Source organism: Lactuca serriola, chromosome 3 (genome assembly GCF_051521515.1).
Source record: "Lactuca serriola cultivar US96UC23 chromosome 3, Lser_US96UC23_V15, whole genome shotgun sequence".
Taxonomy (NCBI): domain Eukaryota; kingdom Viridiplantae; phylum Streptophyta; class Magnoliopsida; order Asterales; family Asteraceae; genus Lactuca; species Lactuca serriola.
This window is the reverse complement of record NC_136410.1, coordinates 78,836,841-78,854,661: the sequence shown is the minus strand read 5'-3', so window position 1 is coordinate 78,854,661 and position 17,821 is coordinate 78,836,841.

The window sequence follows — 17,821 nt, the reverse complement described above, 5'->3', positions numbered from 1 at the left end:
GGCTAATGGAGTTACCGGGGTCTTGGTGACCTCTTTCTCTTCGGATGTGGGACTACACCTAGTCAGGGCGATTGGATAACGCGATTAGTACTGACGACGCCTTCGGAGTCGTTAGTATAACTATAAACTGGGCGTTTGTGTAACGCGGGTTTGTAGTAAATAATCCTGCTCGAGAACCTTCCAACGTCGCCTGGGACTGACACTATACGCTATGCAATGGTTTCAATGTAACTTCATGCAATTCAAGGAACTAGGAGAACATCGGGTTTTCCTAGGGTTTTCAATACATACAGATTTGAAATGCATACAACTTAAATGAAATTTTTTTTAAGTATAGAAACAAACAAGCATACCTATGGATCTTCACAAACGTTTTCAAAAGCTTTTCTTTTCAGAAAATATCGGATTTTCTGGCGGTTTTTCAAACAATACAAACATTCGATTTCAACCACTACTTATGAACCCACCAACATTTCATATGTTGACGTTTTTCAAAATACTTGTATTCTCAGGGAACCAGTGAATCAAGGGAAATCATATTCAGTGACGGTTGCAGTTTATTTATGTATGAATCAAACAATTTAATTTTTGGGAATGTAATGTTTAAACAATGTATGACATGTAAACACTGCTGGTTGTAATATATTAATGCACGGTGACGAATGTTGTTATGTTTCATATATATTCAATGTTATGGTATTCAATTGAGTCACGACAGCCCCCGGACGTTTTCGCCGTCTGGTTCGGGGGTGTGACAGTTATTCTTCTGGCAACCTCTGAGCTAGCCCACACAGTCTGTCTGAATCAAATACACAATAGCCTACTAGGTGTGTGTCATAAGTTTCATAAGAGTCGGCGCTCACAAGGAGACAAATCCACATTGGAATTGAAACTCTCATACTGCAACTGCTAAGACTCGAACTGTTGACCATTTTTACAGGTGGGTGGTCACGTTCCTCTTACACATAGATATGAAGTATTTTCTATAAAATACGTGTTATGTGTATATATATTGTTTTTTTATTTGAAATGGATGTTGAATGAATGTTTTATACAAGTTTTAAACTGTATATGTATTTTTATCTACAAATATGTTGGGTAAAATATGAGTAGATGAAATAGATGATGTGTGATAAAATGATGAGAGACATCAATGTTGTTGTTGTTGGTTTTGTTGTTGTTGTTGTTATCATCTAGCAGCATATAGATGACGACCACGGACCTTTCTAGACAGTCCAATGGAACGCTAGCAGGCTCGCAACCTGTAGGTGTTGGCGAACTATATGTTTGTTGGTGTACTCCATCCCCCTCATGGTTGCCTTACAGACATATATAGCTGAGGAATCCCCTTAGCAGTAAAGTCCATCCCGATGATGATCCTTAGGTTAGGTCCCTTGTAATAGGTGTTTAGGAACGTAAAGTAAGGATAACGGGAATGGATAATCAGGGATATTGTTGGTTGATGAAACTAATAAATTAATTGTTGGTTGATGAAATTAATAAATTTATTTATTGTGGGTTGAAAACCATATATGCTCACTAAGCTCCCAATCCTGACCCACTCAACTTTTTATTATAGGTAGTGGACCCAGAGCATAGTTGGATGATGATGAGGGATTTTTGGATTATAGGCCACTAGATGTAAATAACTGTTGTAATGCCTATAATGTATTGTTTATGTTTTTGGTCTGTATCTATGTGGACATCCCGAGTTTTGTAATGAAATGAAGAATACATTTCTTTAAGAAATGCTTTGAAAAATTTTTATTATATTTTGTTTTGGGACAAATTCTGCATATTTTTATTGGAGAGATTACTCTGATTTTTTTTAAAAGCATAAACTAAATTGGTCTTTTCTGGACGAGAAATTTGGGATGTCACATCAGGTGACTCTTGGATATGAAGACCATGAATAATGATACCCTTATGATACGATAAAATATGTTAGACTACTGAAGTGTGATTTTATATACTAAAAATTAAGCAGATTTTTAAATTTATAAAAGTGATTTTAACACAACTGCATTGTAACACACACTAGGCGGTGTACCTAATTGTATAACAGTATCGTTGCAGCAAGACCTGGTATTGAACCTAATGGGAACGAGTATGATTTCGAATAAGAATATTAAACTCAAAATCAAAATGAAACAAAAAAGTAAATTGGGGGTTTAATTTAAACTAAATTAAACTTGAATTAACTTGCAAACTAGCAAATGAAAGCAAATAACTTGATTAAAACAATAACTTTAAAGTACTTCCACTTAGATTCTGAATTCCCCTCTTTCACTATGGTTGATTTAATAGAAGTGCAATGTATTTATATTGTTAATTACATATCTCTATATTGACTAACTATCTTGATCCGATTAACTAATATTATTAATTATAAAGCAACTAAAACAATGGTCACACAATTAACTAACTAAATAATCAATTAAATGTTCGAATTATAAAAGATTTGATCTAGTGATTAATCTTAATGGTCATGAAAATAAATCTAAGCATACAAGGTCATCTAATGCTAACTTACACATTACAAGTCATGATTATATAACCTAAACTTAGGATTTGGTTCATCTCTAGTACAAGGTCATCTAATGCTAATTTACACATTACATGTCATGATTATATAACCTAACCTTAGGATTTGGTTCATCTCTAGTCCTAACAATTTATTGTTCATAAATTAGTTAAGACACATGCATATATAGTCAGACTGATCCTCTAAACTATATAAAACTCGGTTATAGATAATAAAAATCAAAACTTTAATACATAAGGATTTTCGATCAAACAAACATAATAAATAATGATGTTTATAAATCCAACTAATAAATCAAACCATGGTATTAAGGATTCATTTATATCTAAGCGGATCCAAAGGGTATTACTCCATAATTATAGCTAAAACACAAAGAGAAATCAAAAAGGAATCGCTAAATATTATACTAAAGCAAATCAAATGATTAATTTATGTTTCTATGCTTAGATATTCGAAACGACACTCGTTCTTTAGCTTCGAATTCCCATATGGTTTTTGATTTTCGTAATATAGCTAGTCTCTCAAGTTGGTATATCTTCTGGAATAGAGGCGGTCATCTATTTATTTGATTCTTGAAAAACATCAGATTCGCGTCACATAAGGTCCAAAGTCGTGTCGCCTTTCGCTAGTGTTCGAGCTGTGCTCAGTGGTTTGCTCACATCGTGAAATTGGATTTTCCTTTTTCAACCCCTACCCTCAAACTTATTACATATAATGCTCTCATTGTTTTCAAAAAAAAAACATCTAAAGCATATTAAAGTTAAAGGGAAAAAAGAAATATGCTCATTTTAGTGGCAGGATTTAACTTGATTGTTAGTGGAAACTTTTTAATACAATGTGGTAAACTTTTTGCTAAAATTATGGAATTCTTACATACTTGTTGACTAAATTTGGATGCTTGACAGATAAATTAGGCTGATAAATGCTATTGAAAAATGAAGTGTATCCAGATATGGAGCAAACTCGTGACATGAAGAGAGAATTGTTGCGCTGTGATCTTCAGTAGTTGAGAGATTTCCATATTGTCGTCGCGACGTGTAGTAAGAATTAACATGTCGCAAAGTGGAACGATTTTAGGAGTTTTGTAGAATAAAGTCGAAATTTGAACTAAGTTAATCAGGCTCACAACATGTCTCTCATATACGTTTCCCTAAAGTAAAACAATAAATTCTTAATAGAAAGTTCATATGATTCTCCATGTTATAGTTACACCTCACACTTGAATGTTGCCATGCCTTTTGCCTTTACTTCTCTAATCATATCCTCAACTGAAATACATCAAAGCTAAAAAACACATTAAAGTAGAATATGATAATCAAAGGTACAAAAATTTATTCAAAAACTAAAAACTAAAACTAAAAATGTGAACCAAATTTTCGGGTTGCCTTGTAACACCATAAAAATTAAAATAATTTTTCACATTTGAAAACACATTTTTAAATAAAACCATTCATTCATAAAATGTCATAACATCATGTTTTTAATTCACAAATGTCTCCCAAGATCAAAATACATCCAATCTCATATGTGTGTGCGAATCAAGCCGGCACCTTCCCGCAGTCATCACTGGTACCTGAAACACATAACACTGAACACCGTAAGCATAAGCTTAGTGTAGCACCTGGTTCCTGGTATGCAAGATTTATCTAAGTATTTTTGTATTTTGGCCTTGGACTCGGCGAGTTGGAGGCCCGACTCGTCGAGTAGAGACGAGACTTGGGACGCGGTTAAGTTGGCGACTCGGCGAGTCCGTGTTGTCCGATGAAACCCTAATTTCCAAGGGTTTGCACCCTATTTAATCTCTCATTTCCGCCCCAAGCCAGCCCATTCACCCTCAAAGCCCCGAACCCTCGTTCAAAGCTTATTTCCTTGAGAGTTTGAAGCATTCTTGTGTGTTCTTGAAGGATTTGAGAAGGAAGTGGAGTAGATCAAGAGGAAGGGAAGGAAGCCAAGCATCTTAGTGTCCTCTCAGTGATTCCTTTGAGGTATAACCCGTTTTCCCTCTGATTGTATGCTTATTATCCCATTAAGTCTTTCTTGAGCCCTTCCCCAAGCTTGTATGTGCAATATAATTTGTAATAAGTTGATTGGCCTTTAGATCTAGGCATGATTGAGCTCCAGGAGCTCAGATCCGTTGCCTTTATGGACCCATGTTGCTTGTTCACTCTAGATCTACCCTTTTGAGGCATTTTGAGCCCTAAATCCCTCATTGGTGAGTATCTACACGTAAAGTTGGAAACTTTACGTGTCATTCATGCTTTAGGAACCCAGATTTGTGAATGGCATAGACTGGAATCGAGCAAAATCGTGTATATAGTGATTGCATGGCGACGACTCGGCGAGTCTGCTCGCGAGTCTCAGAGTTGTCCCCTTTTCGTTGTGTCGAGTGTGAGTAGTGAGTCACGGGGTGTGACTCAGTGAGTTGGAAGCCAAACTCATCCATGGAGGAACTCGGCGAGTCCATGCCCTGACTCGGCGAGTTCAAGGCAATCTCCTTAGATCAAGAACAAACTCGGCGAGTTGTTCATACTACTCGGCGAGTCACAGCATAAAGTGTTCTTCGGATGAAGATGAACTCGGCGAGTTGTTCATACAACTCGGCGAGTAGGATGAAGGACTTGAACCTCAGTTTAGAAGAAGAACCTGTCGAGTCAATGCCTAACTCGACGAGTAGGGACGGGATCCAGGATAATCGATTGGATAGGGACTCGGCGAGTTGGAGAGCCAACTCGGCGAGCCGGGTCAACTGAAAGTTGACTCTGACTTTGACTTATGACATGATCAAGGGTAAAATGGTCATTTTACCCAAAGGTCAGTTAGCAGTGATTGATTGAGTATGTTGTGGGAGTTGCAGCCGGAGGATTTCTGGAGCAGCAGCAGCAGCAGTAGACAGTCAGTTCGCGATCAGATCAGCAACTACTTCGAGGTGAGTTACCTTCCAGTAGCAGTGGGTCTACGGCCACAATGCCGCCCCATCAGTAGGGTTCGTATGATAGATGATTGTCTTTGTGATATCATCTAGGATTGCTACTACCCGATATGTTATGTGCTAGCATGATATGTTGTATGTGAAAGTAGTAGAGTTCGGTTGTTAGGACCGAAGGGTAGTCAGACACCCCAGATACGTCTGACAGTAGGTGATGATGTGTTGCATGTTGGCTTGTTATGTTTATGCGATAGAGGTAGTAGGAGGGGACCAGTCCCCGGGTTCGGTTGTTAGGACCGAAGAGTAGTTCAGGCACCCCAGATATGTCTGATAATATGTTTATGCTATGTTTAAATGTGATAGTAGTAGTAGGGGGTGAAATAGTCCCCGAGGTTCGGTTATTAGGACCGAAGGGTAGTCAGCACCCCAGAATGGCTTGACATGGGTAGGTCAGCGCCCCAGAATGGCTTGACATGGGTAGGACGGCACCCCAGAATGGCCGCACGGGTAGTCGGCACCCCAGAATGGCCGTACCGGGTAGACAGGCACCCCAGAATAGCCTAACAGTATGTATGTTATGTGTTTGCATGGTATGTGGTACGATGGGGGAACTCACTAAGCTTTGTGCTTACGTTTTTCAGTTTTGGTTTTAGGTACCTCCTCAGCTAGGGGAAAGGAGCCGACGCGGTAGCAGCATGTCACACACACTCTCTTGTTTCCGCAGTTACGAGTTTATTCTGGGATTGATATTCTGATAGTTTGGTTGATCAAATGTTGTGGATTTCAATTTGGTTTTCGATGTGAAATGGTTTAATTAAACAATGTTTTAATTATTAATGTTTTCTACGTAATGTTTTATAAACGAAATTTTTGGACGTGAAAATTGGGTCGTTACAAGTTGGTATCAGGGCCCTGGATTGAGGGATTCGGACACACCTTCGGGGGTGTCTGGACTCAAATCGAGGGATTAAAAGATTTTCTAAAAGAAAATGTTTTCTAAAATTAAGAAAAGAGTTTTGAGAAAGAACGAAGTGTGTGATGTGCGCGATCGGCCGAGCTCAAGTAAGTATTCCCCAAAGTACCCATACAAGTTTATGTTATGTTTATCAGCTTTTGTAGAACAGCATGCTAGAATAGGACTAAGGATCTAGGAGTGATGCCTTATGTGCCTGCTTTATGTGCTTCAGTGTATGAAAATTGCATACTAGAATCGAGTAGACAACAGTAGGACAGCCTGCTAGGGTATGCCTGATAGAATGAGTTAGCTCTGTATGCTAGATCAGTTTTTCTCTATGAGAGCGGATTTGCTTGAGATTATTCCCTTAGTTCGAATGCTGCTTGCTTTGTGCTTTGTGGGACTCTGAGTGGTGGGAGTCAGCCATTAGGTGAATAAGTCATGTCACATGTGATCAGGGTTGAATAATCTTAGAGTGCTGGATTTGGCCCTATTACGCAGCTCTCGTTTGAGTCTAACCGTTGTAGGGATGAGCCTGTTACTCGAAGGATTATCCGAGCCTCACCATATGTGATGGTATTCAGGTAATGGCTAATTGGCACTACTAAGAGGCCTTCAGCAGCTGAGGACCTGGTAGGGTGGAGCCTGAGATTTCCCTAGGGCAAGCCTAGGATGAGTATAGCAGAGGACAGCAATAGTGAAAGGGACCTGGTGGAGTCGAGGCAGTCCTTGAAGAAGGTACGAATAGATATGGAAGGTAATATGGGCCCGTACTACTGAAAGCAGAGGATCCGTACCCGAACCAAGGAAGGCCAAGATAAGACCAGGGAGCTTGTAAGTAGTTGTGATCCCTCAGGAAGTATCAGTATCACTAATGGTTGTTATTATGTATTGGAGAATGGTGGTACTTCGATCGAGGCCGATAGATGGTGGTTCAGGAGAGGGGTCAGGTTCGGGTTCAGGTTCCGAGCCGGTAGATGAGGGACTAAGCGAGTTCATCGCGTCAGAGATCACCAGGGGTATCCTTGAGTCGACCCCCATTATTTTCGGGTCGATCAAGGAAGGGATCATCGAGCTGATGGAGGATCGCCTCAGGGCGTTCAGGAGTGACATGGCATCTGGCCAGTTGGGATCTCGCACGCTGTCCTTTAAGGACTTCAGGGGCAGTGGTGCGCCGGATTTCCACAGGGTGAAAGACCCCATTGCTGCCAGGCGATGGATTGCGGACATCGAGTCTACACAGTTGACTAGCTTCTGCCCCGAGGGGTCGAAGGTGAGGTATGCAGCAGGGTGTTTGCGGGACCGAGCTCGAGATTGGTGGGAGTCAGTGGGTGACTCGCTGGGAGCCTTAGCTATCGAGGTCATGACCTGGTCGGACTTTGTGACCAGGTTCAGGGCAGAGTTTGCGCTGGCTGTCGAGCTTCAGCAGCTGGCCAGGGAGTTTTTGGACATAAGGCAGACGACTGAGACTGTGGCGGAGATCACCGCCAAGTTCCGGGAGAGGGCTTTGTTGGTGCCCCAGTATGCTGGTGACGAGGATATGAGGAGGACCGGTTATCATGATATGCTACGAGCTGACATCCGGGAGCATGTTAGCTTTTCAGCTTGCCCTACCTTGGACTCTATGATTGCCAAGGCGAGGGAAAGGGAGATAGATTTGGAGCATATCCGGAAATGGAATTCAGAGGAGGGACAGACAGGAGGGGAGTCGGGGAAGAAGCCCAAGGGATCAGATGGTAGGCCGAAAGGCCAGTCAGGACCGAGCCGCTGCAGGAAATGCGGCAGGCCGCACAAGGGGGCGTGCAGGTTGGGATCAACGGGCTGCTACAAGTGCGGCAAGTCTTGGCACTTTAGCAGGGATTGCACTGCTCCGGCAGCAGTTATTCAGACGTCTGAGTTGCTATGTTTCCACTGCAACCAGAGGGGCCACAAGAAGGCCAATTGCCCCCAATTGACAGTTTCAGCGCCAGTGAAGGCGCCAGCTCCAGCGACCCTGCGGATCACGGATGGCCGGCAGGGCAAGGCAGAGGCTCCGGTGGTGAGGAGTCGGGCATTTCAGCTGACTACCGAGGAGGCACGCGCCGCACCCGATGTGGTGACGGGTATGATTCTTTCCCTCTATTTTTATTTTATGATGTTATGATATTGATATGTGCTTGGTATATATATATATATATATATATATATATATATATATATATATATATATATATATATATATATATATATGTTTTAGGATCATTCCATGTGAACGATATCCTAGTTCAGGTGTTATTCGAATCGGGTGCATCCCGATCATTTGTGTCCCTTGCGCTTAGCAAGAAGTTTCCTGAGTCTTCGGGCATGTTGGATTGCCCTTTGGAGGTAGAGGTTGCTGATGATCGATCGGTGTGAGCATCGATGGTGTTTCGGGATTGCGTATTGCGCTTGTTTGAGGAGCGCTACTTAGTAGACCTGGTTCCCATTCCGTTGTGTGGGAACAAGGTGATTATAGGCATGGATTGGTTGAGCCCTAATGGGGCAGTGATAGATTGCGCGCAGCAGCTAGTGTAAGTCCGGACCCCAGGTGGGGGAGAGTTAGTGATTCATGGCGAGAGGCCACAGTGTGGACCCTCAGTCTGTTCAGCAGCGAGGGCTAGACGGTACCTTCAGCAGGGATGCGTAGGATATGTCGCGTACGTGATGGACACCCGGGAGGCGGGTAAGGCGACAGTGAGCGAGGTTCCGGTGGTGAGGGATTTCGCAGATGTTTTTCCAGAGGAGCTTCTTGGGATACCTCCAGAGCGACAGGTGGAGTTCAAGATTGACCTCGTTCCTGGCGCGGCTCCGATAGCCAAGGCACCGTATCAGTTGGCTCCTCCCGAGATGCAGGAGTTATCTACGCAGTTGCAAGAGCTGCTAGGAAAGGGATTTATTCGTCCGAGTAGTTCACCCTGGGGAGCCCCGATCCAGTTTGTGAAGAAGAAGGATGGGTCGCACCGGATGTGCATAGGCTATCGGGAGCTGAATAAGGTAACGGTGAAGAACCGTTACCCACTCCCGAGGATTGATGATCTCTTTGACCAGCTTCAGGGAGCGTCTTGGTTTTCCAAGATCGATTTGCGTTCGGGATACCATCAGATGAGGGTCAGGGAGGAGGATACGCAGAAGACCGCGTTTCGGACGCGCTATGGCCACTATGAGTTCGTGGTGATGCCGTTTGGGCTCACCAATGCTCCTACCGCGTTCATGGACCTCATGAACCGCGTATGCAGACCGATGCTGGATCGGTCTGTGATAGTCTTTATCGATGACATCTTGGTTTATTCCAAGACTCAGGAGGAGCATGAGGAGCATCTGAGAGAGGTGTTGGAGACCCTGAGGAGGGAGAGCTTGTATGCCAAGTTCTCCAAGTGTGAGTTTTGGTTGCGCGAGGTGCAATTTCTCGGACACCTTGTCAACCAGCACGGGATTCTGGTCGATCCGGCCAAGGTCGAGGCCGTGATGAGATGGGAGGTTCCGAAGTCTCCATCTAAGATTCGGAGTTTCCTGGGATTAGCAGGCTACTATCGGAGATTTATTCAGGATTTCTCCAAGATAGCCATACCCCTGACGCGGCTGACGAAGAAAGCTATGGTCTTTCGGTAGGGACCCGAGCAGCAGGCTGCATTTGAGACACTGAGACAGAGATTGTGCGAGGCGCCGATCTTAGCCTTGCCAGAGGGCGTAGAGGATTTTGTGGTTTATTGTTATGCGTCCATTTCAGGGTTGGGTGCGGTACTAATGCAGAGGGGGCATGTCATTGCCTACGCTTCGAGGCAGCGCAAGCCTCATGAGGCGAACTACCCGATGCATGATTTGGAGTTGGGGGCGGTGGTTTTTTCCCTCAAGATTTGGCGATATTACCTCTACGGGGTTCGATGTACCATCTACACGAACCACAAGAGTTTGAGGTACCTCATGGATCAGTTGAATCTGAACATGAGGCAGTATCGGTGGTTGGACATGGTAAAGGATTATGATTGCGAGATCCTTTACCACCCGGGGAAGGCCAACGTGGTGGACGATGCGCTTAGCCGCAAGGCGGCACCGATCAGGGATATTTGCACGAGGATCACCGTAGTGACTCCCCTATTGGAGCAGATTCGGGAGGCTCAACAGGAGGCTATCAAGGAGGAGCATCGGAAGAGCGAGCGTGTGGTGGGTCAGGTTTCCTCCTTCGATTATGATAGCCGAGGGCTATTGACACTACACCGTAGGGTGTGGGTTCCGTATCACGGAGGCGTGCGCCAGATCTTGATGGAGGAGGCGCACAAGTCCCGATTCTCTATTCATCCTGGGGCGACAAAGATGTATAGGGATCTTCATCTAGATTATTGGTGGCCCTGCATGAAGCGGGATGTGGCATGGTACGTTCAACGGTGCTTGACCTGCAGGAAGGTCAAGGCCGAACATCAGAGACCGCATGGCAAGATGCAGCCGTTGGATATTCCACTGTGGAAATGGGAAGATATCACGATGGATTTTATCACGAAGCTTCCCAGGACCGCGCGTGGAGTGGATTCGATCTGGGTCATCGTGGATCGATTGACCAAGAGTGCTCACTTTATCCCGATCCAGGAGAGCATATCGGCCGAGAAATTGGCCGACATCTATATCAGGGAGATCGTGGCGCGGCATGGGGTGCCAGTATCGGTTATTTCGGACAGGGATGTGCATTTTACTTCTAGGTTTTGGAAGAGATTTCATGACGAGTTGGGCACCCGTTTGCATTTTAGCACCGCCTTTCACCCGCAGACGGATGGTCAGAGCGAGCGGACCATCCAGACTTTGGAGGACATGTTGCAGGCATGCGTGTTGGATTTCGGTGGTAGCTGGGATACCTATCTTCCCTTGGCCGAGTTCTCCTACAACAACAGCTACCATGCGAGTATCGACCTCCCTCCATTCGAGATGTTGTACGGACGAAGGTGCAGGACCCCGATATGTTGGGGTGAAGTTGGCCAGAGAGTCATGGGGAGCACCGAAGCGGTGCTCAAGACGACCGAGAGGATCCAGCAGGTTCGGAGCAGGCTTCAGACTGCCCAGAGTCGACAGAAGAGTTATGCCGACAAGCGTCGATCCGACTTGGAGTTTCAAGTCGGGGATATGGTTCTCCTGAAGGTGTCGCCTTGGAAAGGCGTCATTCGATTCAGGAAGCGGGGCAAGTTAGGCCCGAGATTCATCGGACCGTTCAGAGTTGTAGCTCGGGTGGGCAAGGTGGCGTATAGGCTGGATCTGCCAGTCGAGCTCAGCCAGATCCACAGCACTTTCCATGTTTCTCAGCTGCCGAAGTGCCTAGTGGACGATTCAGCAATAGTGCCGTTGGAGGACATACAGGTTGATGACAGCCTGAATTACATTGAGCGCCCAGTCGCAATCCTCGACAGGAAGTCGAAGGATTTGAGGAACAAGCGAGTGGAACTCGTGAAGGTGCAATGGCAGCACCGGAAGGGATCGGAGTGGACTTAGGAGCCGGTGGAGGAGATGATGGAGCATTACCCCGAGCTATTTCAGGATTGAGCAGCAGACTTCGAAGACGAAGTCTAAAATAAGTGGGGGAGATTTGTAGCACCTGGTTCCTGGTACGCAAGATTTATCTAAGTATTTTTGTATTTTGGCCTTGGACTCGGCGAGTTGGTGGCCCAACTCGCTGAGTAGAGACGAGACTTGGGACACGGTTAAGTTGGCGACTCGGCAAGTCCATATTATGGACTCGGCGAGTCCGCGCTGTCCGATGAAACCCTAATTTCCAAGGGTTTGCACCCTATTTAATCTCTCATTTCCGCCCCATGCCAGCCCCATTCACCCTCAGAGCCCCCAACCCTCGTTCAAAGCTTATTTCCTTGAGAGTTTGAAGCATTCTTGTGTGTTCTTGAAGGATTTGAGAAGGAAGTGGAGTAGATCAAGAGGAAGGGAAGGAAGCCAAGCATCTTAGTGTCCTCTCAGTGATTCCTTTGAGGTATAACCCGTTTTCCCTCTGATTCAATGCTTATTATCCCATTAAGTCTTTCTTGAGCCCTTCCCCAAGCTTGTATGTGCAATATAATTTGTAATAAGTTGATTGGCCTTTAGATCTAGGCATGATTGAGCTCCAGGAGCTCAGATCCGTTGCCTTTATGGACCCATGTTGCTTGTTCACCCTAGATCTACCCTTTTGAGGCATTTTGAGCCCTAAATCCCTCATTGGTGAGTATCTACACGTAAAGTTGGAAACTTTACGTGTCATTCATGCTCTAGGAACCCAGATCTGTGAATGGCATAGACTGGAATCGAGCAAAATCGCGTATATAGTGATTGCATGGCGACGACTCGGCGAGTCTGCTCGCGAGTCTCAGAGTTGTCCCCTTTTCGTTGTGTCGAGTGCGAGTAGTGAGTCACGGGGTGTGACTCAGTGAGTTGTAAGCCGAACTCATCCATGGAGGAACTCGGTGAGTCCATGCCCTGACTCGGCGAGTTCAAGGCAATCTCCTTAGATCAAGAACAGTCTCGGCGAGTTGTTCATACAACTCGGCGAGTCACAGCATAAAGTGTTCTTCGGATGAAGATGAACTCGGCGAGTTGTTCATACAACTCGGCGAGTAGGATGAAGGACTTGAACCTCAGTTTAGAAGAAGAACCCGTCGAGTCAACGCCTAACTCGACGAGTAGGGACGGGATCCAGGACAATCGATTGGATAGGGACTCGGCGAGTTGGAGAGCCAACTCGGCGAGCCGGGTCAACTGAAAGTTGACTCTGACTTTGACTTATGACATGATCAGGGGTAAAATGGTCATTTTACCCAAAGGTCAGTTAGCAGTGATTGATTGAGTATGTTGTGGGAGTTGCAGCCGGAGGATTTCTGGAGCAGCAGCAGCAGCAGTAGACAGCCAGTTCCCGATCAGATCAGCAGCTACTTCGAGGTGAGTTACCTTCAAGTAGCAGTGGGTCTATGGCCACAATGCCGCCCCACCAGTAGGGTTCGTATGATAGATGATTGTCTTTGTGATATCATCTAGGATTGCTACTACCCGATATGTTATGTGCTAGCATGATATGTTGTATGTGAAAGTAGTAGAGTTCGGTTGTTAGCACCGAAGGGTAGTCAGACACCCCAGATACGTCTGACAGTATGTGATGATGTGTTGCATGTTGGCTTGTTATGTTTATGCGATAGAGGTAGTGGGAGGGGACCAGTCCCCAGGTTCGGTTGTTAGGACCGAAGAGTAGTTCAGGCACCCCAGATATGTCTGATAATATGTTTATGCTATGTTTAAATGTGATAGTAGTAGTAGGAGGGTGAAATAGTCCCCGAGGTTCGGTTGTTAGGACCGAAGGGTAGTCAGCACCCCAAAATGGCTTGACATGGGTAGGTCAGCGCCCCAGAATGGCTTGACACGGGTAGGACGGCACCCCAGAATGGCCGCACGGGTAGTCGGCACCCCAGAATGGCCGTACCGGGTAGACAGGCACCCCAGAATAGCCTGGCAGTATGTATGTTATGTGTTTGCATGGTATGTGGTACGATGGGGGAAGTCACTAAGCTTTGTGCTTATGTTTTTCAGTTTTGGTTTCAGGTACCTCCTCAGCTAGGGGAAAGGAGCCGACGCGGTAGCAGCATGTCACACATACTCTCTTGTTTCCGCAGTTACGAGGGATTGATATTCTGATAGTTTGGTTGATCAAATGTTGTGGATTTCAATTTGGTTTTCGATGTGAAATGGTTTAATTAAACAATGTTTTTTTACGTAATGTTTTATAAACGAAATTTTTGGACGTGAAAATTGGGTCGTTACAAGTTGGTATCAGAGCCCTGGATTGAGGGATTCGGACACACCTTCGGGGGTGTCTGGACTCAAATCGAGGGATTAAAAGATTTTCTAAAAGAAAATGTTTTCTAAAATTAAGAAAAGAGTTTTGAGAAAGAACGAAGTGTGTGATGTGCGCGATCGGCCGAGCTCAAGTAAGTATTCCCCAAAGTACCCATACAAGTTTATGTTATGTTTATCAGCTTTTGTAGAACAGCATGCTAGAATAGGACTAAGGATCTAGGAGTGATGCCTTATGTGCCTGCTTTATGTGCTTCAGTGTATGAAAATTGCATACTAGAATCGAGTAGACAACAGTAGGACAGCCTGCTAGGGTATGCCTGATAGAATGAGTTAGCTCTGTATGCTAGATCAGTTTTTCTCTATGAGAGCGGATTTGCTTGAGATTATTCCCTTAGTTCGAATGCTGCTTGCTTTGTGCTTTGTGGGACTCTGAGTGGTGGGAGTCATCCATTAGGTGAATAAGTCATGTCACATGTGATCAGGGTTGAATAATCTTAGAGTGCTGGATTTGGCCCTATTACGCAGCTCTCGTTTGAGTCTAACCGTTGTAGGGATGAGCCTGTTACTCGAAGGATTATCCGAGCCTCACCATATGTGATGGTATTCAGGTAATGGCTAATTGGCACTACTAAGAGGCCTTCAGCAGCTGAGGACCTGGTAGGGTGGAGCCTGAGATTTCCCTAGGGCAAGCCTAGGATGAGTATAGAAGAGGAAAGCAATAGTGAAAGGGACCTGGTGGAGTCGAGGCAGTCCTTGAAGAAGGTACGGATAGATATGGAAGGTAGTATGGGCCCGTACTACTGAAAGCATAGGATCCGTACCCGAACCAAGGAAGGCCAAGATAAGACCAGGGAGCTTGTAAGTAGTTGTGATCCCTCAGGAAGTATCAGTATCACTAATGGTTGTTATTATGTATTGGAGAATGGTGGTACTTCGATTGAGGCCGATAGATGGCGGTTCAGGAGAGGGGTCAGGTTCGGGATCAGGTTCCGAGCCGGTAGATGAGGGACTACGCGAGTTCATCGCGTCAGAGATCACTAGGGGTATCCTTGAGTCGACCCCCATTATTTTCGGGTCGATCAAGGAAGGGATCATCGAGCTGATGGAGGATCGCCTCAGGGCGTTCAGGAGTGACATGGCATCTGGCCAGTCGGGATCTCGCACGCTGTCCTTTAAGGACTTCAGGGGCAGTGGTAATATGTTTATGCTATGTTTAAATGTGATAGTAGTAGTAGGGGGTGAAATAGTCCCCGAGGTTCGGTTGTTAGGACCGAAGGGTAGTCAGCACCCCAGAATGGCTTGACATGGGTAGGTCAGCACCCCAGAATGGCTTGACACGGGTAGGACGGCACCCCAGAATGGCTGCACGGGTAGTCGGCACCCCGGAATGGCCGTACCGGGTAGACAGGCACCCCAGAATAGCCTGGCAGTATGTATGTTATGTGTTTGCATGGTATGTGGTACGATGGGGGAACTCACTAAGCTTTGTGCTTACGTTTTTCAGTTTTGGTTTCAGGTACCTCCTCAGCTAGGGGAAAGGAGTCGGCGTGGTAGCAGCATGTCACACACACTCTCTTGTTTCCGTAGTTACGAGTTTATTCTGGGTTTGATACTCTGATAGTTTGGTTGATCAAATTTTGTGGATTTCAATTTGGTTTTCGATGTGAAATGGTTTAATTAAAATTTGTTTTAATTATTAATGTTTTCTACGTAATGGTTTATAAACGAAATTTTTGGACGTGAAAATTGGGTCATTACACTTAGTGAGTTCCCCAAAATACCACATAAATCACATAATAGCCACTCGAGGCTGTAACCCTGTTGACCCTCTGGTCAATGTGTCTCAGTGGGGCCCTCCAGCCCCAACTCTCTGTGGGCCCTCTGGCCCTAACTCTAGGGACCCGAAAGTCCCAACTCTGTAACTCTGAATCATACATATCACATATCACAATAAATCACAACACATAATAACATGCAATCACAGTGGCATATAACTCTATAATACTCTGTCTCTTAACTCTATTACCACACTAGGTGAAGTATAGTGAGAAGACTCACCTCGGGTATCTCGGTCAATCTCTGACTCGGTAAACGCTGGCCTAGCCTCCGCCTAATCATATGAAAATAACACTCTATTTAATATAACTCTCAAAGGCTAGACTATGTTCTCTTATGACACTCTCGGAAGGGTAAAAGACCATTTTACCCCTCTCATAGCTCAAAGGCCCCACAATAGACCATACCCTAAAAGTCAACCAAAAGTTAACTCTCCGGGTTACGCTACGCGTACCAGATGTGTACGCTGAGCGTACCCGGCTGCACCTCAGAATCGGGGAGCACCACCCAGTACGCGGCGCGTACTAGGAATTACGCCCGACGTACTCCCCTGCTTCAGCCCTTTTGCTCTTGAGGTCTTAAACAGTTAAGACTGTTGGAATAGTGTTTAAGGCTGCAACTATATTAGGCAAGTATTTGAACCGGTTGTGCATGGTCCTTTTGGGTTGCCTTCACCATAGCAACTTGACAGGATGATTTATTATGAGAGAATAAATATTATTAATATATTATGAGAATAATATAAGTAATAATAATATTGTTATTTGATTAATATAAGTCATAAATTAATTAGTATTAATTTGGTGACTTAAAGAGATTAATTAAATAAGAGGGTAGAAACTGTCAATTGTTTGATAGTTACACTTTAGACTATAAATCCTTATTGGATAGAGGATGGACGAATTCTAGAAGCTAGGGATAGCTTAAAATCGTCCAAGGTTATCTAAGGAATGGATTTGGATTGCTTTAAGGAAAGATTATCCAACTAGGGTTTAAGCTGAAACCCTTAAGGAGTCTACAAGTATAAATAGACCCTCTGGCCAAGGGAATTCGACATCTCATCTCAAGTAGAGAACCCCTGGATGAATTTCCTCCCCTCTCCTCTCTCTCAAATCATCCTCCTTGCTTGTTGGTGTTTGTAAGCCAATAGAGGAGTGACAATTGTGACTCTAGAGCTCCAAGACAACAAGATCAAACAAGAGATTCAAAGGTAAACTTCTAGATCTGGTTTTGTATTGTTCTTACACCTAATTAGTCATTAGAAGTCTTGGATTCAAAGCATGTTTAATTAGAAAGCCTAGATCCGAGCATTAGGGTTTTGCATGCGCACATAGGAAAGTTCTTATGGCTAAAACCCATCAGTGGTATCAGAGCCTAACTTGGTTTCCATTAAATTGTTGCTTGTTTGTATGATTCTTAACTGCAAAATTCGATTTTTTTGTTTCTGAGTCATGGACTCGGCGAGTTGGCTTGACTTGGCGAGTCCCTTGGTGCACTCGGCGAGTCCAAGCGTCAGGAAAGGCCAGATTCGGGATTTTTTGATGATTATCTTATGGAAACTTACCTTAATCATATTAGATCAACCCTAATCCGATTTTTTGATATATATGACTATAATCTTGATCTAATTAAAGATATTTATCAACTAATAAAATATTTAATTTCCTTATATGATAATTAATTAATTATTTTGATTAAATTGGTAATTATCTTGCAAGAAATCTTGAAT